At 38.6% G+C, this 15,384-nt stretch overlaps 1 long non-coding RNA gene across 1 annotated transcript in view; it reads left to right on the forward strand.

Annotated features, from left to right (window-relative positions):
* Nucleotides 1-15,149, forward strand: part of LOC130579954 (uncharacterized) — a 29,289-nt gene extending 14,140 nt beyond the window's left edge. The window contains exons 2-3 of the long non-coding RNA XR_008966067.1: nucleotides 11,849-11,950; nucleotides 14,815-15,149. This is a non-coding gene — a long non-coding RNA (uncharacterized LOC130579954). The remainder of the gene's footprint in view (nucleotides 1-11,848; nucleotides 11,951-14,814) is intronic.
* Nucleotides 15,150-15,384: the final 235 nt, after the last annotated feature.

The following is a 15,384-nucleotide window of genomic DNA, read 5'->3' on the forward strand; positions in this document are numbered from 1 at the left end:
TGAATTWTAGATAAGACCACTTAGCAAACAATACTTTTCAGCACATATTACAAATATGGTCCCAAAGGATCATTTTTCTTATTGAATGCAAGAGCCATGATTTAAAAATTCTATCTTCATAGAATAATTTCAGAAATAACAACAAATGAACAAAACAAAATATTGACAAAAGACAATATTTTCCCCCCTGTTTACATGGGGAAAGGAATTTGAGGAAAGAATTTTTGCCTCTTCCTCTTTAGAATAACACCAGGAAGTCTGTGTGGTAGGATCTTTGTGATCTTTTTCAGTTTGTTTTCTCCATAAATATTTCCTCCTATATAAGGTAAGTGTGAGAAAAAACAAGTTGGAATAACTCTCACAAGCATCCTCTGAGCAGGAGTGTTACTTGTTTTTAGGGGCTGGGTTTCTTTGTTTTGTTTTGACTTTTACATTCATTGCAAAAGTGAGAAGACCAAGCAGATTTACTGAGCAGTCTGTGGCCTCAGGGAAACACAGATCTGCATGAGCTACTCAGTGACTTCYAGGCTGTCAGTAGGGTTGAAAAGTCATGGTTTCGTGATCATTGGTTTAAAATTTTTAAACTGGAAAAAGTGAAGATTTACTTACAAAAATAAATCCTGAAAAGGCAGAAGTATTTGCTGTTGGTTTGTCCTATGTACTGGGACAGTTTGCTTTGTGGTATACATGAAGAAATATTATATTTGTAAGTCTCTGTCCGGAAGTTCTGTCTCCATATACATGGATTGTATTTGAATAATGATTGCACTGATTTACTGGATTRCCACAGAAATCCTGGCAGTTTCTCGGGTACCAACATTTCTTTGCAGAAGTATTTGTTACACCTGAAAGACCTGAAAGCTGAACACCATTCTCTCCTCTGCCAAGGAATATCTTCCTGTCAAGTTGATTGATCAACCGCACTCTCCTCCCTATCCCTTAAAACATACAATCTATATTGTTTTAAAATTCAACAAAAAAAAAAGCTGGAAGACAGATAAATGTGTTTTCAAGCTAAAGCAGCAGGGGTTTTGAAAACCAGTACACACTCAAGTGAATGCTTTAAATTTGGGCTGAGACTTCCTTTAGYCAGTTTGGGGATTTTTAATTCACAGCAGAGAAACTTTGAAATAGAATTAAATGCCTCACTCTCAGGGATCCAACTGACATCTTGCTGGTTTTCCCTGGAAGAGTTTAGCCTGCTGCTCTCCAGTGACATTACTCTGAGCTGACTTAGCTCTTCCCCTCCATTCATTAAGGAAGAGATGTGCCTAATCTTGGAGCAGAAATCCCTGCTAGCTGGCAGGATGCCTTCAAGTGAGATGTTGTGCTAGCCAGCAATGTACTCTCTGCAGATTTAGCCCTGTACTGTTTCCATGTAGAGCTGATCCCCTCAAATATTAACTGATCAAACTGTAATCAATTAGGATTGSCTTTCACTTAACATTCCTGTAGCTCATTTTAAGTTATAAGGATGCAGGTACAAATAAAAACCAGCTCTATTCAGGAAAGAGGTGGTTTCCACTGCAAACATAGTTAAATAACTATTACCCATGCCCAACAAATTTTCTTCTTTCTGTGCAGTAAATATCCTATATTTTTACTTAAATGAATWTGTTGTGTCTCACTAGCAAGAAAATGCTGTTGTTATTTTGATACTCTAGTATACAATACATAATTTTAAGAGAACAGAAGTTACTTGTTGTATAGGACAAATTTCAAAATTTTATTTAAAAATGGCTGTGTTTTTGAAGTGGCTTGAAGTCCAGTTTATGAATATGTTTTAGATATGGAAGTGTTTTATGCTTGACTTCATTATTTCCAGCTGAAAGGAGCACTCTTATTGTGCAAAGGTTAAACACACCCAATCAGCGCCACACTTAATTTTTTCCAACTAATTTGGAAAATTCATTGCATCAGCATCACCTCTRTAGTTCTATTTGTCTTTCATATTATGTATTTGAAAATTATTTTAACTTGTGAATAGCTTGAACTTTATGAAACTTGAGCTGACCTTAAAATTCTTAGACACTGATAATGTAATCAGGTGTATCCTTCTCAACCTTATCCACTTAAATGGAAAAACAATGTTTACTAGCATTCTTTGGAGCTTATCTTTTAATAAAGGTTCTTTTGAGGGTGCAAAGACATTCAGTAGGATCCTTGAAACAGKCAGTAAAAGCCCAAGCTCCAAATATTTAATTGCTTCTCTTCATATCCCAGTGAGATGTTCTGCTTATGTCTGACAAGCACTCTGATGGCAGAATTTGCTTCCAGGAGCCAAATACCTTCTTGAAATATTTCTTGGCATTTTTGTCTGATCAGTAATTACATACCTTCTGATAACAGGAGGAAATGTTTTGTTGTGTCTGAAGATAGCCAAGGTCTCAAATTCTTCCAATTTCCATAATCATTTCCTTCCTGTACTTGTCTCCATTCCATTCCAAACCAAGGTATTTAGCAATGAAAGGACATGTCAGCTTCTGGACAAATGCCACTTGACTGTGTATGGCATAATCTTATGAATGGAACAGAATGATGAGGATTTGGGCAGTCAYTGAAACATCCATTATGCAATGCAAAATATGAGATTTGCAGCTATTTTAACTCCTCAGAAACAGCCCAGAGTAAAAACTTCTTCCCAAACTGTGTTTCTAGTTTGTAAAAAATKATAATAATTCAGACCATTCAGGTTTTTTTCCCCAACAATAAAGACAGGATATAATATCCAGTCTAGTATTTAGTGTAGATARCTATGAATATTTTATGTTCTTTTTCCTGCTCTTTTCCTAGAATGCAATAAAAGTTTGGGGCCATTGGTTAGCATGTAATTTAGGSTCCTAAAAAAGCGCTTTGCTTTCCATAAATGCCAACCCTCTGAAGGTTTATAGTGTACTTCTGAGCATCAGCTTTCTCTGTCAGCTCCTCTGTGATTCTCTTTCCCAGAACTGTAACTTTTCAAGTATTCATGTTTTCATACCTTCACTTTAATCTCCTGTGCTTTGGTTGAAAAAGTACAACATTGCCATTTCCACCAAACACTTTGGGAATCATAAGCAAAGAAAATARGAGTGGAAAGGATGAATCCGCAACTGGTGATCTTTTTTTTCCATTTCCTGGCAAAAAATCGTCTCACCCAAATGGTGCAAGTGAATGCTTACACAACAGGGTTTGTGAGCAGACTTCTTAAAAATGCTACCATTTGCCAAATGTGTCAAAAATCATTTTATGTTCATCTTATTTCCACAATTTTTTTTTCTAGATGACCTACCAAAAAAAACCCCAAACTACCAAATAGAAAAACCACAAACTAACCTCTTCTGTTTTGGGAGGGGCAAAGATTTCAGGGATTTTTGCAGTGTTTGGAAAAAAGGCAAGCAGGCTGGCACTTGAGAAGGCTGGTATTAAGGATGGGTTTCCAGAAGCAGCCAGTACTGGCCTAGCTTTTTATCTGTGAGTAAAAAAATTATTGATGGGAAAGGAATCATGRAAATCTCTGTGTTTTCACTCGTGACTTCTTTCCTTTCAGCCATGAGGGACATGACCTGGTACCCTTAGCCACGCCAACACACTCTTATGGAGTCAGCAGACTCCAGATTAATGAAGTGATTTTCTGGCCATGAAATACAGGTGCTTAAATAACATCTTTAGATGAACCCTCTGGGGTTCTGGTCTTCAAGTTCTGGTATTTCTAGATATTGTTGATAAATAGGATGGATACAGGTCCACCCCACATGGACCCCTACACCTGGGTTTTGGGAGAGGTGGCACAGCTTTAGACTGTCAGATTCTTTGGTCAGAGACTAAARTTGGCATGAATACTTACCTATTTTCTCATCTGTGTTCATGTGATGTTCTCCTCACATGAACCAGAAGCAAAAGAGATGTAGCCTTTCATTTCTGAGAATCTGCCATGGATAGCACTGCATTCAGCAGGCTGGGAGTAAAACGGACTGGCTGGAATAATACCACAGTGTCACTACAATAAAATATTGASTCACTCCCACTCTCTCTTTATTCTTCCTTCCTCTCCGGGTTGTGCCTACAAATAACAAATCGGTGGGATTTCAGAGAAAAGAATAACACTCTCGTTTCTAGATTAGATAGAGGAAAATCTTTAAATTGTAGTAGACAAAATGCTCGGTGAATGTCGATCTCAGTGAACAATCTAGAAATTCAACAAGGGATGTTACCCACATCTGCTGCCAAAATGTATCAAGAAAATGCTGAGGTGCATCTGTTRTGCAAAATATGGAATTTATATTAATATTGAAATGCAGTGTTAAGACAGGCATGTACTAAAACTTAACAGCAACACGAAAGTTTAAAAGTTTCCATTCTGAACTTTGGAACCTGTTCTTATGAATATTTACCCCAGATGTAAGTTTATCTCAAGAGTATCCACAATATTACTAAGTGTGAGCACACTTTCTGAACAAAATTTTCAATTTGTTGTGAATAGTGGCATCCTTGGAGGAAAGAAAGAATTTAATTAAAAAACCTATACGATGTTTCTATTCATAAACTTGTCCAAGCAAAACAAGTCATAAATCAATTTGGGCTTATTTATTAATTCTTGCAATATGGGTGGTAAACACATATTTAAAAAATCATGCAAACCAAAACATCTCTAGCTATAGCTAGAGATGAATAATGTTTCTTGATGAATATAAAATTCACTGGAAAATGCTATCTCRGATGTACTAAAACCCTTTGCAAACTCCAGTCAGTTTCAGTGAGTAGCTTTGTTCCCAAAATGGGTGAGTGAACTACTTTGCTTTGAAGTGGAAATAAGTAAATAAATAAAAGTTTTAATTTCCTAAACCAGCATTACCTTTCAGAATGAGAATTTCAATTTTAAGAGATCTCTTGAAGCCAAAATGGAAGTGCGGTCCTCTTGAACACAAAGGACAAAGCAAAGCATTTCACTTTATCCCAAAGGATCACATCCTTATCCATACAGCTCTGCTGTACTCTCCAGGAGCATTCATAACATCAGCCATATCATTAAACAAACAATGCAATTATTCAGTAACTTCCACACACAGATGTGTTTTCTCCTTTACTTAAAATTTTTGGCTCCTAAACACGTACGGATGTAGTCTTGACTCTTGCTGAACTTTGGAAAAGAAATCCATTCCATGTAAAAATCCATTTAGTGCAAATCATCCTAGTGAATCTCCATGGATGGAATATGAAGATGTTTTATGATTCTTTTTTATGATTCAGTTTATTATGATAAGTTGGAAAAAATGAAATTTCCACACCAGCTGGGTCAGGATATTGAACATCTGGATGACAATAAACAGAAAATTAAATCACTCAGAACTTTTATCTAGGTATAATATAAAGGCAATTTAGCTTGACATTTGCCTGCAATAAGTAGCCCATTTTATTTCCCCTTTTCCATTTTATTTCCCCTTTTCCATTTTATTTCCTATTTGATAACCACTTTGAAAATTTCAGCTGACAATGTTCCTGCAATTATTAAGCACTCCATAATAAAAAAAAAGTAATTCTGGGAAGAATATGTGATAATAATATTTAATAATTTCACTTGGTTCTTGTTTTAAATGCAAACAGGTCCCCGTGTTAAGCATGGACCACTTGACAAACTTCCATAATGCAGGCATCATTATATCACAATGCACTTTGGAAAATTGCCAGGCAGTGATGCATTTAGGACCTCAAAATTAAAAAGGCAATTAATTCAGAAAACGTGACTGCAGAATTAATCTGTATGAGACATTGGGATCTCTCTAGCTCAAAGAGACTTTAGACTCAGGTTGCTTGCACCCAAAAGTCCATGCACTGCTCTTTCAGAGATAGATGCTTTTTAGTTCTTCCAATTTGATAATGTATGCAGCTGTAGAAAGTAATTAAGACATGCAAAGAATTTTCTCAAATTATGAAATAGATAAGGAGAGGATGTTAATGTTTAGCTGGGATTTAATTTCAATGGTTTTTTAAGTAATTACATCTCATTAGGAAAACTGTAATTACTAACAGGTGAAGTAAATTTGGAAAATGTAGAAACTGGCTTGACTTTTATTAAAGACAAAGATGGAATGCTATTATTTTCTTCTGCAAGCATGATCTTCTGTGAAAATGACTTTCAAATTCAAAGCCCTTTAGTTAGTGCTACATGCTGGAAGATGATCATACATTAACATAAGCACAGCCAAAATTTCAAATTTTTATTTAAATAAAGTTCATAACCAAATACTTCTCAAACAATATCTGCATGTTAACACTGGACTGGTAATAGGATATGGATATTTTACCATTAAAAACAGTCCTTGAACCCAACACAGTGCAATGTATTAAGCAATGTAATTAYGCTGTAGAGAACAGACTGATAAGAAAATAAGGAGTGATGAGATTTTTCTCTGAGACAGAATACAGAATGATTATTATACTTCATTTGCAGAGCAAAGGACAATGGAAAGTTTTAAAAAAAGGAATAAAGGTCAAGTCCTGCTACTGTCAACCAATATAAGAAAAAGGAAAATGCTTTGGAAAACCTTCAGCTGCAGAAAAACAACGTATCTCTGTGGGAATTACATGAATGTCCCATTTTTTATATTCTTAGATAAGACAAATTAGTTCTTAGCAGACAGAGGAAGGAAAGAGAGAGAGTACAAAAGAGAGCTCAAKAATACAAGACCCACTGAGGGAGAGAAAGACACGTGAAAAATGAACCACCACAAAGAGGTGTTCAGAGCACTCCAAGCTTCAAAATCATGTTGGGACCAAAAAGATAAGAAAGCAGCTCTGTATTAATGGGCACTCACACACTCTTCCAATGTTAAATCCAGGACAAATTCCCAGACATCTGGAGCGTGAGGGTCACTTGTGCATAGCTGAACRCTAAAACAGAGCCCAAGGCAATCTCCTGGCCCTGGCAGTTCAGGAGCACAGGATGCCRAGTCAATCTGGGAGCAATGTGCATGAGAAGTCTGTTCCTGAGGGGTAGCTGGAGGGAAGTTTGGGGCTGTGGAAGGAACAGATGAGGAATGTGGCTGGTAGGAGCACAGGGCTTGAGGGTCACAGAGGTCTGTCACAACTGAGCTGAGTATCAGGCACGTCACTGAGGGTAATGCAAATGGCTGGATGGGATTTAGTTCACACAAGTAAGAAGTACTAAGGTGACAAAACTGGGTACTGGTGAGATCTCTGTGACACAAGTGGACTGTCACCATCTTCACTAAGTTCTGTGTCCATGAATATCTCAGAACAGGCTCCTTCCAAGGGTCTGTGTCTGTATTCCTCATTTGCCAGTGCCTCCCAAAAGGGAAGCCTGCAGATGCAGATCCGACTCTCCTCATGTGCACATGAGCAGCCAACTGAGCAAGGGAAGGGTTTGCTCAGAGCTGTCACAGAGCTGCACATATTTTCCAAAGTGTACGGCACGCTTTGACAACCCAGGCCTTCACACGGACTGGTTTAGTGAGACTCCTCTCACCCTCCTCCCCCATGCCCCCAGCCCTACATGAAAGCAAAGGCAACATTCGGAACTAAGCTCACTAAAAAGGATTTGGTTGATTGCTACACTTCAAGCACATGTAAGAAATCCCATGCTGCTGCCTTGTGATACGACGCAGCATGTCCCAGAGGTTGGTTTTAGTGTATTTACTCTTCCAGAGCACCACRTCTTTTAGTGAATGGGCAACATGATGCAGTTCTGGTCCCATCACAACATGTGTAACATCTGGGAGAGCTGCCACTTGTGAAGCCAACCAGCGCTCTGCTGACAGACAAAGTGAGCATTATACTGAAATGCCATTCCTCAGCTGTTTGCAGAATTAATTTCCCTGTAGAATTTTCTAATTAGTTGGCTCTTTCCAGCCCGTTCCCCACAGAGGAAGCAGAAAGGAAGCAAAAGGCTAGCACCTGCTCCCAAAGCTCTGGCTGGGAAAAAAAAATTAAATTTAAGGATGACATATACAGCAAGTATTTAGACGCTAGAAGCCTTCTATCCATGCAGCTGTGGGGATGAAGTAAYTCTGTTTGAAAGCTTAATGGAGATTCTTCTGTGGGGAAGAATTTCCAGTGGCTCACATTCCAGACAGTTAACCACATTACCGAAGGGAAGAAAAAGGGATTTGTTTAAGCATTAAAAACTGTCTTAAAAGAAAAAAAAAAAACTTTAAAAAATTCCCCCAATCTGTAGAAAAGACAGACAGATGAATCCAGACCTGAGAATGATTCTACAGTAGCTCTCTCTATTACTTGTGGGTTATTTTCAATCATTCCTTTTTCTATATGATTTTGAATCAAAAACTTACTACGTTGGAATGCAGTGCATGATATTATCTTGAAAAGGAACAACTAACACAACAGAGTTTATTTCAAACTGAAGTGAGTCACTGGAATAAAGGAAATAGCGTGGTTCTTGCTTTGAATTTACCTGCAGTGGGTCAATGTAAGGAAGAATACATGGTGGGTATTTAATGAAAAATAGTAAGAAGGAAAAACAATTCAAGAAAGGTAATTTGCATYTTTGACTACACAGCCACTTTGCCAAAACTATTTTTAAATGCTGTATATAAAGGAACATGATGGTCAACTAAAGTTAGAATGCATGAGGGGGAAAAATCTCCCTTATGGAAATTACSATAAGCCATAAGCACTTCAATAAATAGCTTTCTCTGTCTTTCCAGAGACCTTACAAAATAGTAGACCCTACAAAGAACTAAGGTTTTAGAATAAGATCACAGATAAAATCCATTTAAATTAATCTGGTGTGTGTTTGGATCAGCACAATGTGTGGTGTAGGAGTTGAGATGAGCAAGACTCATCCATTAATAAGGCAGATGGTGTATTGTACATTTTTGTCTAATTTGTGTTAATTCCAAATGCTCCTGACAGTTGTTTTTTATTAGATTCAACATGTGTGTCTCAATGCATGTATATATTTGGAATAGGGGTATGTGGGATTGAAACAGTTCTTAATTAACAATGTATTAATGTCAGAGAATCGAGACACGGTGTTACATTTTTACAAACTCATCACTTTCTGGGACAATATTAGATAAACAAATGCAGGGAGTGTAGGTGGGAGGAAAAGTTCTGCTAAAACCAAAGGAAAGGAAAAGAGAAYGTTGCCTGCCTGAGACCAACACCCAGGCCTTGTTTCCCACTCAGAGACAGCTTTGAAAAAGTAATGAAATAAAGAGTGGAACAGTCAGGAAAAGCTATTCCTACTTTTCTCTGGCAATGCTTGGTAAAATTCTCTGGTATTCTGGTTGTCCATGGAAAATCCGGGTATGAATGAGTGGCATTTATCCCTGTCATATGAGGTGGTGCTGACATGTCAATTCCAAATGTCTACAATTATTTCAAGTGGACTTCCCCCCCAAAGCCTACATTGGAGAGGATAATTTCAAACTTCAGAAAACCCAAATAAACAACCCTCGTTTCTATTCCTCGGAAGTGGTGCAGCTAAATTCATCTGTGGCTTTGAAAATCTCCCATGATACTTTAGTCTGGCCCATTAACTGCACCTGTTCTCTTTTTCTTTCTCTTCTTTTTTGGGGGGAACAGGGGTGGGAGGGGGGGAATTATTTCCCCTTCAATAACAGATGTCTGGCTTTTAAAGGATGCATAGGGTATTTTATTTCATTGCTGTCTAGGCATTTCAAATGAAATAATAATCCAAAACCCCTCATCCCATTATTTCCCACTTTGAAATTAAAAGTAAGTAGTGGGAGGGAGAGCATGTGCTTGGAAAGCACAGATAAAAACATAATGTGGAAGAGTAGATCTATTTTCCACAAATAGRGATCTAAATGAATCCATGTTATATGTTTCTCTATATTATTCACTCTGACAAGTGATATTGCTCAAAAGGAAAATGTTTCACTGAAATTATTTTGACTTATTTCTAATTTGAGGGTAGATTTTYCAAAAATATAAGCATATATAAGTTGCTACAGGCAGCTTCTCTCCAAGACCCTTAGTCTTAATCATAGAACTGACTGAAATTTCATTTGCCTGGGCCTCGTTGAAACAGGTTTTATTTTTTCCTTAATAAGTAAGGTGACAGTGAATAGCAATTTGAGTGTAAAAAAGACATATTGTTCTCAGATTAYTACAGGTCAGAATATTTGACTTCAGCTATATCTGAAGTCAAAAAAACAGGTTAAGAAAACCTTGGTTTGCTGGAGAAAATAACCCCTGCTTATTTCCCACACACTGAAATTAAAAGAATATTAAAACTAAATATAGTTGAGGCAGTGACCTTTAAAAAGTCTGTTGGGGGATTTTATATTGGTTGTGTTCTGTTTTGCTTTTGATTAGTTTTGACTAGTTTATCTGCAAATCTAAAACACATGAAGAAACAAAGTCTGCAGAACGGAAAAGAATGATTTTCTYTGGGAAGCCTCTAACCTGTTGTAAGGAAGAATTCTGCATTATGGTGCAGCTGACTCAACCCTTATTTCTGTCAGTTACCAAGAAAAGCAGAAAAAGACAACTTCTGTGCCTTCCCAAAAATTTAGGAAAACATTGCATAAATGGCTGAAGAGGAATGTTTGACTCAAACATCGGAACACTGGTTGAGGAGTCACCTTTTACTGGCTGCCATCTTAATGCCACCACTGACTGGCATTATCTGGTTTTTAGGGCAGTGAATCCTCACCCATGCTAAGTGGGAAAGGCAGGAAATCTTGTCTTGCCTTTAGCTTTGACAAATGTCTAACAGAGGTGAGCACAGGATGAGAATCCAAAGGCAGTTTTTATGGTCTGATGGCAGCTGGGTGGCATCTTCCACAAATTTGGGATTACGGTTCCTTGTCCTTCTTCCCCCTTACAGCTCCCTGACACAYAGCATCTCCTCCTCTTCTTTACTTGCTCCCTCTTTTTCCAATCATCTGTTTCCCCACTCAGGTGGCTCATACTGCTTTCCTTGAACATATTCATCTGGGCTAATRTTGCCAAACAAACGGAGGGTGGCCAGATCCCAAATCCCACTGCACTCGCTGACCACCCCTATTTCCAGCRCCAGGCATGGCAGCCCTGGAGAGGCTCGCAGGTTGCAACATGTGTATTAATATCATTTTGCTTTCTCATATCCTTATCTCCAACAGCAAATCTCTGCAGCTCAGGATATGAACTGCAAATGAGAGATGAGGAACTGGTTAGTGCTTATCGGGAACGATGGAATTTGAGATTCGGAGATGAAGGGGGGTTGTTAGTTGTGTTTTTTTAATGAGAGGACTGGCTGATGTTTATCAGTTGACCCCCGTTTCAGGTAACGGAGCAGTTGGCAGGGAGCTATTCGTACTGATTAGATTGAGAGAGTCRGTATTCAGATTAACTTCTGATTTCCCTTGTATTATTTGTACAAGCTCTTTATTGCTCTGGATAATTGTCCCCTTCCTGGTTTAGGAAGTGGAACTGACATCCTCCTGGAGCACTGCTACCAGCTCACCAGATTTTATTATGTGAGACGACATGATGGTCATAGATTAACCCAACCTCTTGCTATTTTTCTGTATTAAAAGTAGACCTCTGTGACATTTGCTTTGTTCTAACCAAACAGGAGTAATGCACAACTTTATCATCTAAGATTTATGGTGCTGAGAATGATCAGGATATTACTTTTACTCAACATTTCTGTGGCTAAGGCAACTGCTATCTTCTTTCAAGGAGTGAATATTTGTGTAAGTCGAGTGGTTTTCAATCCTTACTTGTTCTGAGAGTCCCCAAAACTCTTCTACTGTGACTGGAAGGAATTATAATGTTCTTCTCTCTCCACACCTAAGATGGTTGCCTGCAGTATCTWTGGGTTTCCTTCCTGTTTCATAACCTGTTATTTGTCACTGTTTTGTCTCTGCCACAACAGATCCTTGAAGTCATCCATCAGAAGAGCAGATTCCTAAGCAGTTGTTCAAAAGTTCTCTCACTGGATTTACAWGCCTGACCCCAACTGATCTTGCAATTGCAGGTGAGAGTCCAGGTAGAACAAGTAATGACTTATCACATATGTACCTGARGATTTCCACTACACTAACAAAAATATTTTTATTGACATTTCCTTTTCCAACCTGTCTATCAAACCTCATATTTCACATATCTGCAGAGAAGACCAGGTTTGTTTTCCATGAATGGGTCGCATTATAGGGTTTTTTATGTTATTCCATCTCCTACAGGCTTTTATCCAAACCAAGCAACTAAAATAAAACATGGCTTCCTTCCCTGAGATGGTTTCATAGCCCAGCTCTCCAACTTTCTCCCGCACCACAAACATGCAACACAATTGTGCAACAGCCGAGGAAGGAATGGTGAGATCAGAGCCGTGACTGCAGACATCCTGACATGGGGATCTGGCAGCTATTCAACACAAACACAATTAGAGGACTTACCCTTGCGTGAAGTATTTGCTTTCTTGATAGTCACCAGCCTTAACCTCTAGGAATGCTTACGAATCAGATAGCGTTTCTTGAGGAGGGCGAGCCTTTTCAAGCTCTTCTGTCCTGCTTTAGCCAACACAGATACAAAGAAGAAAGAAATTCCACTGCATCCTACAACCTCTCCAAGGGAAAGCCTTTAAGAAGCGGAGAAGAGTTGCGGTCTCAAAATCCCTGCCAAGGATTCGAGAACAAAGTATCACATAGTGCTTGCTCCTCTTCCTACTCTCAGCAGGAAAAAATAACACCACAAGAGACAAACTTTGAAATTTTCACCAAATGTGAAAGTTGGGGGTTTCCTGAGTCCTGCAGTTGACTTCTCTGGCAGTGGTGATACCACAGAGGAATAGCAGAGCTTTGCATGTCGTGGGAGACTCATATGTGTGCATCTGCCTAGATCTTTGTGGTCTTTTTGTATACAAAAAAGGTTTCATTATTTTAGAAAATGTAACCTAATGTACATTGGATGGATATTACACAACTTACAACTTCTCAAGTGTAACAACACAATTATTTCAGTAGATTAATTCCAATCAGTGTAAATCCTGGGCTTTTCATAGAGTAACAGCATCTTTAAAATGRCAATAACAACTGACCTCTAATAAAACATCTGCTAGCAAATTGGTTAAATGTCAGTCTGGCACAGCAGTTATGRAGGGAAGGTCTTGTTCAAAAATGCACAATAATTTAAATTATTCTCGTCTCAAACCATATCAGTGACACAAGAGAACTGGACCAAAGGGCCCACTGGTGCAACCACAGCAGTACAGAGGGGAAAACCAGTGGCGCTTCCAGATGATGCGATGTGACATGACACAACTGCCAGAGCTGCAAGACACAGAGATGCTTAACTGGTAAAACATAAAATAATAATAAAAGAAAGCACTAAAGATCCAACCCAAATATACTGAAGTGAACTGAGAAGCTCTGAACTGCATGACCTGCCTGAGCAAAGCCACCACATCCCTKCAGGAGCACTTATCCAACACCAGCTTTGAAACTGCACCCTGGAACAGCAGCCCAGCAGCTGCAGGAGGAACAGTTGTGCCGTGTTGTGCCTTCCCAAGTGACCAGATGCACTTTTCCATTGTTAGCAGCTTCTATAAATATCAACAATCAGAAAAACARTGGAGATCGCCAAAATGTCATATATCTGAATCCAATCAGAACGAGACACTCCCAAAAATATTTCCAACGCTATGAAATTCACCCCCACACACACACCCCTCCCCAAATATCCAGGGGAAAATTTTTGCATGGGACCAGAGGGAAAACAACAATAATTGCTCAGCCAGATATCAGTGGTCACAGAGTTGCGAGCTAAGGAGCTGATTTATGTTAGTTTGGGGTGCACAAAACAACCTGGCTATGCTCAAGGGACAAACTACCCGAGCATGGTACTAAACTACTGGTAGTAAAGCAGTTGCATTAAGAGAGAAAATACAGCAACTAAAACACATTTCTGGAGTAGCACTGTTGACATCTGCAGATCCACCCAAGCCAGGCATTCATCCCAAAATAAAAAATTGGCAACCAGCTATGAATGGTTTCTGGTCTTGACTTTTTGTAACTCCACTAAAGAAGTACAATATAAATCTGCAACCCTGCATCCGGACAATAATTGGAATATGTCGAGAAAATGCTTGCAGTCATACTGGATTTAAAAAAAAAAAAAAAAAAAAAAAAAGAAAAAGCAAAAAAAAACGAAAAAAGATATTTCAAAATCTAGCAGTGCTTATAAACAAGGATGTTACTTTCCCCTTTCTTATCCAGAACCACCCTTAATTGAAAGGATCAGTATCTAAAGCAACTGGTGCTGCCCTGCACATGAATCCCCTTTGCACCTCTTCCTTCTTATTTCTTCAGTGGTTTTATTAACATTAGTGACTTATCTAAGTATTAGAATGCTTGGCTGCTTGGAAGCTTATCAACAGCAAATTTTATGGGCTGTTTAGTGATGGAAACAGGAGGAGTTGGAGCTCTCCCCCCCAGCTACCTCGATATGGAAGTCTTCAAGAAGCCATGGAATGTGCTCTCTGGTATTTTTGGTATCTTTAAAGTGTCAAGAGTGCAGAATTTCTCTTGTCAGTTGTCACAGTGTGACTCACAATTAGAGCCATCTGCTCTGCATTCACCTCCCCAGGGGCACCGCTCGTTTTTCACCAGCTTCCTGTTGTTGACAGCACAGTTCCTCCCTGTATCACTCTCCACCAGCACCCATACTCCTCACAGACATTGCAGCCGGCTTAAGCAGATTTCCCTTGGGAAAGCYTTTCCCCTTGTTTTGCTAGTGATTGGAAAAAATATAGACTGTTGAGAATGCTCTGAAGGCGGAGGCTGGCTTTCTAAAGGAACTGAACAAATTCCATTGTCTTCTTTTTTTCTTTTTTTTTTTTTCCAGGAGGACCCCATTGTTTTTAGTTCTCTTTCAAAAATCTCTGTTTTCTCTACATCCAATTTTAACTTCAAGCAAGAGAGAAGCTTGAAAAATGAAATATTATTTGTGCTGAGTCTTCTTCAATAATTGGTGCAAATAGGTGAGAAATCCTATCAAAATATTATTCAATTAATTTTTCAAATACCAGAGATAATTTCAAATAATGTATTTCAGACAGGGAACATGCTGTCTTCTCTTCCCACTCCACCCAATTAAAAAAACAGTTCTGCTACAGATTTTTCACCTCAAATGCTTAAGCTGAGGGAGACTAACTATCCCAAAYACAGATCCATGCTTTGTGCCAGGATAAATGTCTGGACCATGCAGAAAAACCACTTGGGTATGGCTGCCTGAAGCACAGCTCTATTGTGTGTTCTACCTTTTGGCATTTTGCCCCTGTACACTGAAAATTTTATTTCTTAGGCTCTGACCAGTGGTAACAGATTTGAGATGTAAACTTCTGCTTTTCCTGGGAACTCAGTTTTTCTGAAGGGCTCTCCAGTCCTGCAGGAGCATAAGATCTTAGATACTTGT

The sequence above is a fragment of the Malurus melanocephalus genome, unplaced genomic scaffold (assembly GCF_030028575.1).
Source record: "Malurus melanocephalus ecotype Western Australia unplaced genomic scaffold, MMel_1.1 scaffold_304, whole genome shotgun sequence".
NCBI classification, from domain to species: Eukaryota; Metazoa; Chordata; class Aves; order Passeriformes; family Maluridae; genus Malurus; species Malurus melanocephalus.